This window comes from Eublepharis macularius, chromosome 1, assembly GCF_028583425.1.
Source record: "Eublepharis macularius isolate TG4126 chromosome 1, MPM_Emac_v1.0, whole genome shotgun sequence".
NCBI lineage: Eukaryota > Metazoa > Chordata > Lepidosauria > Squamata > Eublepharidae > Eublepharis > Eublepharis macularius.
Window position 1 is genome coordinate 134,640,590 of NC_072790.1, and position 14,552 is coordinate 134,655,141.

The window sequence follows — 14,552 nt, forward strand, 5'->3', positions numbered from 1 at the left end:
TAAAGGAGGTGATCAATGGAGTTTTAAGGGATCAAAGGATTCCAGACACTTGGTCTGAAGCGAACATATCATTGATCCCAAAAGAGGGCCAAGACTTGACTAGTGTGAAAAATTACAGACCTATATCGCTACTCAACAATGACTATAAAATCTTTGCGAAGATACTGGCGGAGAGACTGAAGGGGTGGCTTTCGGAAGTTATAGAGGAGGAGCAAGCAGGCTTTCTGCCAGACAGACAAATAAGAGACAATTTAAGGACAGTGATTGATGCTATTGAATATTATGATAAGCGTTGTGACAAAGAGGTTGGTTTCTTCTTTGTTGACGCTGAAAAGGCATTTGACAACTTAAACTGGGACTTTTTGTTTGCCACTATGGAAAAGCTACAATTAGGAGAAAGATTCATCAGAGCAATTAAGGAAATTTACAGAGACCAGACTGCAGCAATTGTGGTGAATGATGAATTGACCAAGAAATTGAACATAAGCAAAGGAACAAGACAAGGTTGCCCGCTGTCTCCACTGTTGTTCATTTTAGTATTGGAGATTCTGATGATACAAATACGACAAGACGAGGAAATTCGAGGAATAAAAATAAAGGACTATTCATACAAGGTCAGAGCATTTGCGGATGACATAATGTTAATTGTAGAGGACCCACTGGAGAACATGCCAAAAGTGATAGATAAGATCAAGGAGTTTGGAGACTTGGCAGGTTTCTTCATTAACAAAAAGAAGTCAAAGATACTATGCAAAAACATGACTAAGCAGAAACAACAATTGTTAATGGAAACAACGGATTGTGAAGTAACAAGTAAGGTGAAATATTTGGGAATTGAACTGACTGCAAAGAATATAGATTTGTTCAAGAATAATTATGAAAAATTGTGGATTCAGATTGAGAGAGACTTGATTAAATGGAATAGGCTCAACCTGTCATGGTTGGGTAGGATTGCAGCGGTTAAAATGAATGTGTTACCAAGAGTGATGTTTTTGCTACAGACAATACCAACCATCAGAGACTCTAAACAATTTGAAAAATGGCAGAGGAAAATATCAGATTTTGTATGGGCAGGCAAGAAGCCTCGAGTGAAAATGAAAGTTTTACAAGATGCAAAGGAAAGAGGCGGAATGCAACTGCCCAACCTGAGACTTTACCACGATGCAATCTGCCTAGTTTGGTTGAAAGAGTGGATGACATTAAAGAACAAGAAACTATTAGCCCTAGAGGGATATAAAAAAATATTTGGATGGCATGCATACCTATGGCATGACAAAGTAAAGGTCAACTCGATGTTCCTGCACCATTTTGTACGGAGAAGTCTATACACAATCTGGAAGAAGTACAGAATTTACCTACAAGAAGGAACTCCTTGGTGGGTGGTTCCATATGAGGTGATAGACCCGAGAGCTGTTGATAACGAAAGACAATGTTTGACTTATAAAGAAATAATTAAAATAGAAGCATCTAAACTTAGAATAAAGACGCAAGAGGAACTATCACCGATCTACGATTGGTTCCAGTATAGACAGATTAGAGATTTGTATAACTCGGACTCTGTAAAGGGAGGTATACGAATAGAGAATTCGGAACTAGAGCAGACCCTTCTTAAAGAGGATAAGAAAAGAATATCCAAGGTATACCAAGTACTGTTGAAATGGTATACTGAGGATGAGACAGTTAAAACAGAAATGGTGAAATGGGCTATAAATTTTAACAAAGAGATAACAATGGAGGCATGGGAATACTTGTGGAAGACTACAATGAAGACAACGACATGTATTAGTATTAAAGAGAACATTTACAAAATGATCTATCATTGGTACATGACACCAAAAAAGATTGCGCTAGGGAATTTGAACACTTCTAATAAATGCTGGAAATGTAGGAAGCATGAGGGCTCCCTCTATCATATGTGGTGGTCGTGTGAGGTAGCTAGGCAGTACTGGGGGGAAATAATAAGAGAAATGAGTGAAATTTTGCAATTTCAAGTAAATAAGAACCCAGAACTCCTGCTACTAAACTTGGGAATGGAGGGAATTCCAGCCCATCATAGGACGTTGATATTTTATATGACAGCAGCAGCTAGACTTTTGTATGCGCAAAAATGGAAAGTACAAGAAGTGCCAACTATTGAAGATTGGACCTACAAATTGCTGTACATGGCAGAAATGGACAAGATGACAAGAAAACTGAGAAATCTGGACTCAGGGCAGTTTAACACAGACTGGGAGAAGCTGAAACAATATCTGGAGAAGAAATGGGAGGTGGGAGGAAAACTGTGGCAGTTTGAGAATTACTAAAGTATAATAAAATGTAGAGGGGGGTGACTTTACCGGGGGGTGAAGAGATAAATGTGAATTTATAAGCAGCTAGATCAATAGATTGATATATATATAGATATATATTGGTTAATAAATAGAATATTGATAGAAAATAATTAAGGATAAGGATTAAATATACGGATTGAGTAGCCAACAATATTTTCTTTTTTTGATAAGATTTGTATAATGCACCAAACTGAATGTATAGACGAGTCAAATTGATTGACTAGGTGATGAGAGTTATATAGAATGACCATAAAAAGATAGAATGAGTAATATATAGAGAATAAGTCAAATTGTTTGATTTAAATGTGTAAGATTTTTATGGTTTATGATATATAGGTTTATGATATATAGAAATATTTAAAATTGGAAAATGGGATAAATTGTTTATCCAAGATGGAAACAAAGACTTACAGTTTGGGTATATAATAAGAAAAGTAGTTAAGGATGTACTGCTTAGTATAATGGAGAATATGTATTTGTTTTAGATAGAGAAATTTAATAGAGGTAAGGGAAAAGGGACAAAGGGTTGGAAAACTGTTGGAAGTCAACAAAAGGGGGGGAAAGGGAGGGGGTTAGAAATGAAAAATTTGGGGAAAATTGAATGTAAATGTAAAAATAATGGATTCTAACCCAATAAAAATTTTTTTTTAAAAAAAAAAATGGGGGCAGGAGTACAAATGGGAGGTCCCACAGTATACCCCCCTCAAAGAGCTCCAGGAAGTCAAGTGCAAGCCGTTCATCAACAGTATAGAGGGGCACCTCAAGCCACTCCGATAGTGTGCGGAGCAAATGGAGCCTATCAAACGCCACGCATGGCACAGGGACACATTCAGCTACCCTCCAGAGCGGCCCCAATTCAACAGCAGGCAGGGCCTCCAGGAGCTCCTGGAGCGGGACTGCTGCAAAGTTGGTTCAAATTGGAGGCCAATTTTGATGGAAACCCTAAAAACTTGTTCTACAGCACCCTGATAAGAACCGAAAATTTGTGGTCCAAGTTGATGCTAGTGATGTAGCCGTGGGGGGGGGGCGGTGCTCCTACAACCCAATGATGAGGGGGAACTGCCCCCTGCGCATACATTTCTAAAAAGTTATCTGAAACTGAACGCAATTGGAGTGTATGCGAAAAAGAATCTTTTGCGGTGAAATTGGCACTTACCACCTGGTGGCATCGGCTAGAAGGGGCTAAGGTACCTTTTTAAGTATGGATGGATCACAAAAACTTAGAGGCACTATGCACCCCCTGTAGATTGAACGCTAAACAGTTAAGGTGGGTGGAATTCTTCTCTAAATTCAACTTCACGTTGAAGTACCTCCGTGGCCGATCAAATTTCCTGGCGGATGCGCGTTCACACATGCCCCAACAAGACAGCCAGAAGGAGGAGGTAATTGATACACTCTTCTCACCAGCCCAATTAGGAGGAGCGGTGACAACATGCAACCAAATAGCAAAAACACAAAGCAGCACGAAACCTGATCTCTCAGAATGGGGAGAGAGAGTAAAAGCAGTAACTGAAAAGGAGGGGGGAAATGTGCCCAAAGCCGAGCTGAAACAAGACAAAGATGGCCACTGGTACTGGAGGAATAAACTCTACATCCCCGTCAGTTTAAGAAAGGAAATCTTACAATGTCTTGAGCTGGTCATTTTGGGTATCTGAAGACCCTTCATTTAGTACAAAGGCAATTTTGGTGGCCAAATATGAGAAAGGATATCTCACAATATGTGTCTTCCTGTCCAGTACGTATAATGGGGAAAACTAGGAAGGGGAAACCCCCTGCACTATTGCAACCTTTAGAAACCCCTCCTAGACCATGGGCTGTAATCTCAATGGACTTTATAACTGACCTTCCCTCCTCAAAAGGATATACAGTGATTTTAGTGGTTGTGGACTTATTTTCTAAGCAAGCCCATTTCATTCCATGTACTACTATCCCCACAGCTAAAAAACTAGCCAGCCTGTTGATGAAGCATGTGGTCAGATTGCATTCATTTCCTACCAAGGTGATCATGGATCGAGGGGTGCAGTTCATTGCCAACTTCTGGTGGGAGCTTCTGTTGCTGGGATTGAACAAAGTTTAAACTCCGCCCATCATCCTCAGACTGACGGACAAACCGAACACACAAATCAGATGTTAGAACAATTTTTAAGATGCTACATTAACTATCAACAATATAACTGGATCGATTTCATTTATTTTGCTGAATATGCATACAACAATTCGATCCACAGCTCTACAGGAGTTTCTCCTTTCAAGGCAGCCCAAGGATATGAGGGGAACGCTGTGCCTTTTGCTACAACCCCTGATTCTAAAAAACCTGGAGATTTGGAGGAATGGTGGATCAACTTAACTTCCCAATGGGAAGTGATACAAGAGACCTTAAAGAAAGCTAAAGAGTACTATAAAAAAATTGCTGACAGAAAACGCTCTGAACAATGGCAACTGCAGCCAGGAGATTTTGTGTACATCTCCACAAAAAACCTTAAGGGAGAACAGCCCAGTAAAAAACTAGGATTAAAATGCCTAGGACCTTTTCCTGCATAAAGGGTAATAAATGATGTAACTGTAGAAATAGAACTGCCAAAGAACTTAAATTCACTCAACATTTCACTTCAGCCTTTGAAAAAAGCTCCTCCACCAGATGAATGGCATCCCGGAAAAGGAGCCCCTCATCCAACACTAGTGGATGGCCAGATCCACTATGAAGTGGAAGAAATTTTGGACTCTAAAATCAAACATAATAAGCTTTATTATTTAATCAGGTGGAAGGACTTTGAGGAATCTTTCAGAGAATGGGTAGGGAAATCTCATGTAAATGCTTCAAGACTAATTTCAAAGTTTCACAAAAATTATACTGACAAACCTGGCCCCTAAGGGGGAAGGCTGATTTTTGGGGAGGTGGAAATGTCATGTCTGTGCCCCTACATCCATGCCATTGTTCTATCTGTTGAGCCATTGCTAATGCTGTGCCTTGATTTCATTTTGCAAATGCTCTAACCATCACTTTCGTTTCTCCCTCTAGCAGCCTGAGAACACAGCTGTGTTATCTCTTTTCTTTGCAGCTCACAGAAGTGACCTTGCACTGTCTGAAATGTTGCTGTTTCTCTTATGCCTCTTTGTCCTGTCTAGGCTGATGTATAAACTCCAGAAAAAGTTCCCAGACTTTTCCCCGAGCAAACCAATGGTCTAAGTGGGAGGGGGGAAATGATTGAGTATTTAGAGCTGTGTTTCTGTCATCCATAGCCTGACAGTTACATGCTTTTGTGACACATGCTAAGGTTCTCAGACTACAATGTTAAAATATTATGACATGAGTATTTTTCATTCAAAGAAACATGAGAACATTTGTAGTTAATGCAATGCTTAGTTTCTAAGATCCTTAAAGGTTAGATTGTATGTCCTTTAGAAGACACCCTCATCTGGGGAAGGGTTCCTATCTTGCCCATTAAAAATGGGCTTTTTTGAGAGTACACAGGATTTTGAGTTGCAATGGTTCAACAAAATTAGGTAAGTAAATGTATAAGTGAAACATTTATACAATCTTAGGCTATTAAAATGGTCCTTTATCTGTTATATTTTATTCTATTGAGCTGACATGGAAATCACCATTTATACCACTGTGATCAAATACCTGCTCATGGTGACCTGTAAAATCAAGATCCAATCTTTGTTTAGTCAGCTGCTCACTGGTCAATTTGGGCACATCACTATTTGCTTCACCTCTGGTACTCATCTGCACACAAATCTCCCTGATAGATCTTGGAGTATGTAAGAGATGTTGATTGTTTGTTAAGTATTCTATTAATTGATATGCCACATTTATACTTAATAAGATTGTTCCTGTTATAGACTTTATAAAACCTCCCTAGGACCATAATGGATGCCCTGTTATTCCTAAGCACTTACATGTGCATCAGCAAGTCATGTGTGTGTATTAGGAAGGGGCTGTAATGAATAAGGAATTTGGAACTATAGTTCCCAGAGTAAAATCCTTCTTTAGCCATGAGCAACTTCTAATCTTTTCTGAAAGATGACTACCTGAGCAAGAAATTATATAAAGCTTTGTACCATCACAGTTTATCAGTAAATAAGCTGGCACCTCCTAGGTACTAATATAATAATATGGTCCTAAGCCCACATGGGTAAGAGAGGACAGGGAATAGAAATGAATACAGGTAGGGGCTGTATATATCCTGGAATTACAACTGAACTCCAGACTACAGAGATCAGTTTCCTAGGAGAAAATGGCTGCTTTGGAGGGTGGACTATATGGCATTATACCTTGCTGTAGTACCTCCCCTCTCCAAACCCCACTGTCATGTATGCCTGCCTGCTATACATGCCATTGGGGGGTGGGTTGTATGCTGTCCAGTAGTCTTCTGAAACTGTGAAGAGTTCTGAGGGTTTTTCATTGCCTGTTGTTTAGAAGCTCACTGTGTTATCTCTCCTTTGAAGTAAAATACTTTCACTTTAGCAGTCGATGGCCTTGGGACCAGATGCAGCTAGAAGGAATCATATCTGCCATGAGAACAATGATGATTTCATTCCTCACTTGATATTGTTGCATATCATAGTCTAAACTTCGCTACTTTTTGTCTCTGGTGTTTGCGCCAGAATTTTACCAGGCTACTAACCTGGGAGGTAGGGTTGCCAGCTCCAAGTTAGAAAATTCCTGGAGATCTGGGGGGGGGGGTGAAACCTGGAGAAAGTAGGGGTTGGGGAGGGAAAAGACCTTGGCATGGCATAATTCCATAGAGCACACCCCCAAAAGTAGCCATTTTCTCCAGGGGAGCTGATCTCTGTGGCCTGAAGACCGGTTGTAATTCTGGGAGATCGCCAGCCACTACCTGGAGGCTGGCAACCCTACTGGGAGGTGGGACTTTCCTCTATAACTAACCATGCTTTTCCTCTACACATCACTTCTGCCGATTTCACTGTCTGAGCACTTTGAACCTGATGGATCTCTAAAAAAGTTTACTTCAACCACTGTGTGATTGATGTAGAGAACTTGGGGATTTACTTGCCAAGGATTGACACCCACCCTCCCCAGGCTGCACTCCCAAATCTCCAGGAATTTTCCAACCCATAGCTGACAACCCTAAGGATTGGGGATGGAACATGAGGTGGTAAAAAGGTCGCGGAAGAACAACGATTTGGTTCATTTCATCATACATAAAAAATATAGAACTATGTACATTACACAGCTTCACAGGATTCACACCTGATTTATTATTTGTCTAGAACATGTCCCTTTTACAATGGATAATTGTATGTATACTTTTTAAATTTAATTAAATTATTGACTGTGGATAGGTGTTGTAGCTGAGGGAGGAAGCAATGGCATTATATTGCAAAAAATTTAAATTAAAATCTTCTAATTCCTCTTACAGCACTCTTAGGCACTGAGTTCTATCATCAGAGTTGTAAAACTTCTCAGTTTACAAAGTAATTCTCCTAATTCTTCATAACAAGCACAGGAGGTGAGTTAGGGTCTTCTGATATCTATTAAAATATTGCGCTTTTCTGTTAGCGCGGATTCACACTAGTTTCAGTCCAGTGTATATTCCATCCTCTCGTGCTATGTGGGCAAATGGCAGGTTGATTCTGCTAAGAGTATAGACTTTGCTGGTTAGGGTTTATTGAAGCTAATCTATCTTCCATTCCTTCATTTATTCTTTCTTTCTGAATCCCCTCCTCCCCACCACCAACTTTTGCTGCCTGAGAGTTGTGAAAATGTAATATTCCTGTTGGGTGTATGACTGGATAGTGATCCAGTGCTTTTTTTCTGAGGAAAGAGGTGGGGGAACTCTCACCCGGAGCAACTAACGGGAAGAGGTGGTGTGCCTCTCAATACATGCGCGCATGCACTCCCAGAACTGCATGATGATGTCAACTTCTAGGAAGTGACATAATCACGCAGGTGTGGCTGCCCTGGGAGCACTCCTGTGCTCCATGGGAAGGTCCGATTCAGCCCGGAACGGGCCACTCTGCCCTGGGAGAACACTCCCCCACCTGACAGTGGCAGGATCTGGGCCATTTCAGGCCCAAATTGAGCCAAAATGGGCCACAAACAGGCTGATGCCATCCGAGAGAGCGCTCCCCCACAGGGCAGCAGCCTGAACCTGGCTGTTTAGGGCCTGTTCTGGACTTTTCTGGGCCAAAATAGGCCAGAAACGGCCTGGATTGGCCTGCTGCCACATGGGAGAGCATTCCCTCACCCGGCAAAGGCATAATTCTGGCCTTTTCAGGCATGTTCCTAGTTATTTGGGGCCCAAATTGGGCCCAAAGTGGTCAAAAGGTGCTCAAAATGGCCAAGATTGGGCTGCTGCTGGGTGGGGGAGTGTTCCCTCACCCGACAGAGACCTTATCCTGCCCGTTTTGGGCACAATCCTGGCCAATTTGGGCCCTAATTGGGCCCAAAATGGCCAAAAGGGACCCCAAATGACCAGAATCGGGCTGCTGCCAGGTGGGGGAATCTTTCCCCACCTGGCAGGGGCCTGATGCTGGCCATTTTGGGCCTGATGCTGGCCATTCTGGGCCTGAATTGGGCCCCAAATGGCCGAAAGTGGCCAAAATGGCCAGGATTGGACTGCTGCTGGGCGGGGCCAAAATGGCCAGGATTGGACTGCTGCTGGGCAGGGAAGTCTTCCCCTGCCTGGCAGGGGCCCGATGCTGGCCATTTTGGGCCTGAATTGGGCCCCAAACAGTTGAAGATCCTGCCCTTACTGGGAAAAAGAGGGAGAGAAGGAAATACTAATTCCTTTGTTCCTGTTGGGTGTATGACCAGAGCAACTAGGAGCCAGTCAGGATCCATAGAAGGGCTGGCAGATGGGAGGAAGGGAGTGAGAAAGAAAAAGGAGACTGTCTTACTTTTTAGTTAGGTAAGAATTGCATCCCCAGATTGATAGGTTGGAGAGGCCCTGTCTCAGGACACCTCAAAGCCAAACTACATATTATTACAGCTATAGTTCCAACCCATCACCACAGACACCATTTTAGTCATTTAAATTTGCCACAAGTGCCCAATTTTGATCAGGCCAGTGGCATGGCAGGCTGTTGTGGTGTTTGAAAAGGCATGGGGGAACAAGATCTCAAGGTGCTGCCACATTGACCTTGTGGCAGTTTTTAAGTGGCTAAATTCTCCTCTGAAATGGCATTGGTGGCCATGGGTTGGACCCATGGCTGCTGGAATGTATGATTTAGCCCCCCAAATCAGCCTTTTGAGTGAGGACAGGTGTAAATAGTAATGGAGTTGAGATAAAATTTTGCCTCCAGAGGAGTGGGCTGAAAGAAAATCTTTGCTAAATATTCCTAAATATTCAAATGCTCAAATCTTCTAAATATCCACATTATAAATGAATGTGTCCAGCAAGACTGTTTCACCTATAAATAGTTTCTATCCTTTTTATGAATCATCTTATTCCTCTATCACTGGAGGCAAATAAAAGTTATGTTCTCTTCCTTTTTTGCTCTCTTGGTGCTGAACTTTTTTTTTTTAAAGTGACAATGCAAACTTTTACATTTAATATTACAATTATTTCAAAAATATTACAAGTTGAAATGTTTGGCAGCAGTTAAGATACAGAACTGACATCCGAGTCATCTTTCGTAATCTTTCAGACCATATTTCCAGTCATGGTTCCTTGGAATTGGTATGGTTTAGGCGATCCAAAGCCATCTTTTCTGCTTTTCTGCTATTGTTTTTAAATCCTTAAGACTGTGTTAAATGCTTATAAAATTTTAATTTTCTGTTACACTAGTATGTTTGGCTATGAAATGTTTATATGAACATATATATGTTATTCTTCATTGTATTTATCTTACTGGATTTTTAACCGCTTTAATCCCAAATGGTGCTGAACTTATTATTCTGAGCATTTCCATTTTAATATCTGATTTGAATCTTGTGAAGAGACTGCCCAGTCTGGTCAGTGTATGGATAAAGGGGCATTCCTGGCACCTGACAGAATATGTTGTGTTTGAGGATGTACAGATGAATGAGTCCCTGATAATGAAAGTTATTGGGAGTCTGTGATGTCACTTAATACCGGGACAACATTTATTGCAGGGACTAATTCTTGGAGTTGTATCTTCACTGAGTGGTCCATTGTTGTTGGTGAGTGCTTCAGGTTGGAGAGGTGCCTCCAAGCAAGAACAGATCTCCTGTACAGGGCCTGTGAGAGGGGTGGATCTAGGATAGGCTGTAGTTCCCTAATGATGCAGTGGGGAGGTTTACCTGGGAGCTGTAGGTGATAGTAAGTGATGCTTTGTTGTTTTCTCTTCTGGGTCTGCCCTGTTAGTCCTTTTCCCTGAGAGTACTATTGTTTTAGGAATGTTTTGAGTAAACCCTGCAGGTATTTGTCCCAGTTGGTGTCCTTATATAAGACAACCAAATCTAGCATCTTCTTTTCTTAAAACAATGGGTCTCAAGCCAGGGTCTGTAAGCTGAACTCTTTGATCTGGTGGCATTTACCTCTGATCCCAGCCAACTATATTTCCAAGGGATGAACTTTCGAGAGTCAAAGTTCCCTTCCATTTTGACTCTCCAAAGCTCATCCCTTGGAAATTTAACCGGTCTTTAAGATGCCACTGGACCTGAATTTTGCTCTTAGATTGCAGACCAGCACGGCTACCCACCTGAAAGAGACAGATGCAATTACTTGGCGCTGTGGAGCGGAGACATTCTGCACGTACTCAGAGACACTATTTATTCTTTCTTCTGGGCCTCGGGTTGTCGGCTCTGACATTGAAACCGTTCTGGAGCGCCGATCTTTTTCTCTGTGTGTTTAATTTCGGTTTTTTGCCTACTGCAGAAGAGAAGAGGAGGGCACAGAGCAGGGGGTGGATGCGGGGGTTGTTTTGGGTCATGTGGTTGCATCACGTGAAAGGAGAGTCAGGCCCAGCAGCAGCGGCACGACTGAGAGACGGAGACAGAGGCAGACACTGGACGCTGGGCTTGTCGGGACGAGCGACGGCAGGCTGGCTGGCTGGGCGGAAGCCACCCAGGGTGAGCTCCAGCGCCTGCTGCTGGCTCTGCCTGCCTGTTCTGCTGCGCCCTGGAGAGGTAAGACGTTGGCCTGTCCCCTCTGAATTGCAGCAGCCCCGATCAGCCTGGCGGAGGGGTGAGAACGGGATCCTCCTCTCTCCTCCCCCACATCCCCATTCGGGTGGCGTTTTCCCTTTCCCTCGGGAGGGTGCAGGACCTGGGTGGATAGGCAGGAGAGCCCTGGGGCCGATGGAGGCTGTAAATCCTGCCCCCCCCCCCCGGTCTCAGATGCCGTTTGTGAACGTTGAACTATGGTGGGTTTTTTCCCTTGTGGTAAGGAAGAGGGTTTCTTGCTCAGCAGAGATTTCCTGTGGTGAAAATGGAGAGGGTTCATGGGCGGGCGGAAGGGGGGGAACAGTCGCGAATGCAAGCTTGCCCTAAGGTGTGGAATAAGGGGTGGGTGGGTGCGAAGGTGGTGTGTATGTGACATGCACGGAGCCAGGTGGTTTTCTGATTTGTGTTCTTCCTTTGTTCTAGTGGATCATCTGATTCCCCTCCACCCTACCCCCATGTGTGTGTTTTGCCTACATTCTGTCATCCAGCCAGGAGGCTATATGGGAGCGAAAGCAGTGACTGGGAAGGAAGCCTCTTGTTTGTGTGTGTGATGGTGGGAGACTTTGCAGCAGATCATCTCTCTTTCTCCTTTTATAACACCTTCTGTGTGCTTCCTCTCTATCTGTCACCATACAAGAAATCTGATGTCTAACCCTCTTCTTTGGGATAACTGTGGGGATGGCAGGTCCAGCGTTACTAAATAGCACCTAAGAGTAGCTGTTTTGTTTGCGGGAGGAGAAGGGGGAAGCTTTCGTTGTTGCCTGAAAATTATTGATTTAATTGGCTTGTTAGTCTTGTTTTATGGAAAGAGTACACATATTATGCTCTGGCCTATGTACAGTAATTTCTTACAAATAATATTTACAAATTATTTTAATTATTATAGGTTGGTAAAGCTGGTACCTGAAAACGCAAGTGGAGGGGAGACTGTAATGGAGAGAGTGTGCTTTTGTGAGATTTGTTTGCAATAAGTAATAATTGATAATGTGATACATTTTGCTACTTTCATAAGCAGAATCTCCATCCCTGGGTTAATCTGTGCATGTCTAATCTGCTTTCATTTCAAATACAAAGGAGATCTAGTAATTTGCTGGCAAGGTTGCTCTTTTCTCCTCTTTAATTTGCTGGTATGTTTCCATTGCTTCAAAGATGGTTTGTATTCAATTATGCTCTCTTGAAAAGTGTAGGAATACTTTGATTACATAGCCAATAGGGTGTAAAGAGTCATCCAGAAATCACTGTAGGTCTCCTTTAAAACATACACACAAACACACACAAGAGATATACTACACAGTATGCTGTGAAGCCCATTTTACTGTTGTTGAAATTTGCCTGCCCATGGCATGCCCTTTCTTGAGCCACATGCTGTGTTTTCAAATAAGAGGTTTTGATAAGTGTTTGCATTCAGCAGGGGTTTGCAACACCATAAAACATACTGGCAAGATTGGTTTTTTTGAGACTGGTATGTGAAGTTTAAGATGTTGAGCTAGTCCCCGTTTAATGAGATTTAAATGTACAGTATCAAAATAAGAGTGGTTGCAATAATGTATAATGTATTGTATTTACAAGTGCCAAATATGGTTACATGTTTAGGATTCTCTTTTTTAAAAAACCTCATTCAGTACCCTGCTTTTCATCCTAGGTTAATTTGAATAAAAGGAGCCCTCATTCAATCAAAATCCTGTTTGCATGGCTCCAGTGAAAATGTGAAAGCCCCCATTTTAAAGTGTTGATGATGTCTTGGTCCCTGTGACTAGACATAAACTCACTCCTTCCTATAAACTGTTCTTATTTCTTAAAATCACTTTTTTACATGGCCACATGGAAGTAAAAAACAAAAAGGGACCCAATGATAATATAATCCAGTTCCATCTCAAAGCAATCTTAACCCATGCTCAACCACCAATTGCCCTTCTTGCAGATCTACATTGCTGTTCTAAACAGAATTCTACCCCTCTGAACCCATTGAAGTCAGTGACACTGGTTATGATAGCATTGCTAATGTTTTTTATGCTGGTTATAGAGGACTACAGGCATGGAAGTGGACTGAAGAAGGCAGTTCATGCTGGTGTTCTAAAATACTTCTTGAACAGACTGGATGATTTAGGCAAGAGATCCAAGCTGCATATTACCAAGGAAGGCAAGAAAAGTAGACAGTTTGCCCTGGGGAAAAATTCTCCCTAACCCAAAATACAGTAGATGAACTTTAAACATGAAGCAAAGTCTGTTCATCAAGTACTATGTGATTAAAAACCAATAAACAAGATGGAGCTGCAGAAATACTACTATATTTATGTCTCTAGTGCTTAAAGCATCACCAAAGGCTGTGGAGAAAGATTCAAAATAACACTTGTAGGCAAACAGCTTGCATTCTAGAACACATGACATGCAAGGAAAACAAAAAGGAGTGGAAAATGGAATAAAAGCAAAACTCGAGCTTAGTCATAAACAGTCTGAACCTAGCCATTCTTTACTCGCAAACACATTTCACAATGATTTACTTCTACATTACGCAAAGGACTACAGCTAATGTTAGGTAAAAGTAAAAGCTAGACGTGCAAAATGAATGGAGATTGCTACTGAGCCTTCTTGCCTGGGCAGACTGTTCATCCCTAGGTATCCATACCTTCATCAAGCATCAGCTTAATGGGAAATGATTGAGAAACATTCAAATTCGGGGGTGCAAGGAGAGCACCACATTTTAAGGTGCCTGATGTCCAGGCTTTTGGGAGTTTTCTAGCTATTCCTAGTTTGTTTACATCAGTGTTCTCTTTCCACAAAAAGGCAACTTTTTAGGAGGTTCCAATACATGCTTAATTATTGTGTATAAACTCTAGAAACTAAGATGTAAGGCTTTAGAATGAGCTGTGGGCTAGGACATTTCAGTTTCCTGTCTCACCTCAGTTATAAACTTGCTTGGTAACTTTAGATAACTCATTTCTTCAGGCTTACTTGTATGATGGGAACAGCAAGACTGGCATATGTTAATTTCATTAGGATTATTAAACAAGTATATCTTAAGTGGTATACAATTATCATCATCATCATCATCATCATCGGTGTAGCAGTTGGGGAAAGCCCTATATGTGTTTTTACTTGTTTGATAATTTGTCAGTTAATGCCAG

At 41.8% G+C, this 14,552-nt stretch overlaps 1 protein-coding gene across 3 annotated transcripts in view; it reads left to right on the forward strand.

Moving 5' to 3' along the window:
* The first annotated feature begins 11,258 nt into the window (after positions 1-11,258).
* TULP4 (TUB like protein 4) overlaps positions 11,259-14,552 on the forward strand; it is a 157,603-nt gene continuing 154,309 nt past the window's right edge. For all 3 annotated transcript variants that reach the window (XM_054974712.1, XM_054974721.1, XM_054974730.1), the window contains exon 1: positions 11,259-11,391. The gene's annotated coding sequence lies outside the window, so the exon portion shown is untranslated. The remainder of the gene's footprint in view (positions 11,392-14,552) is intronic.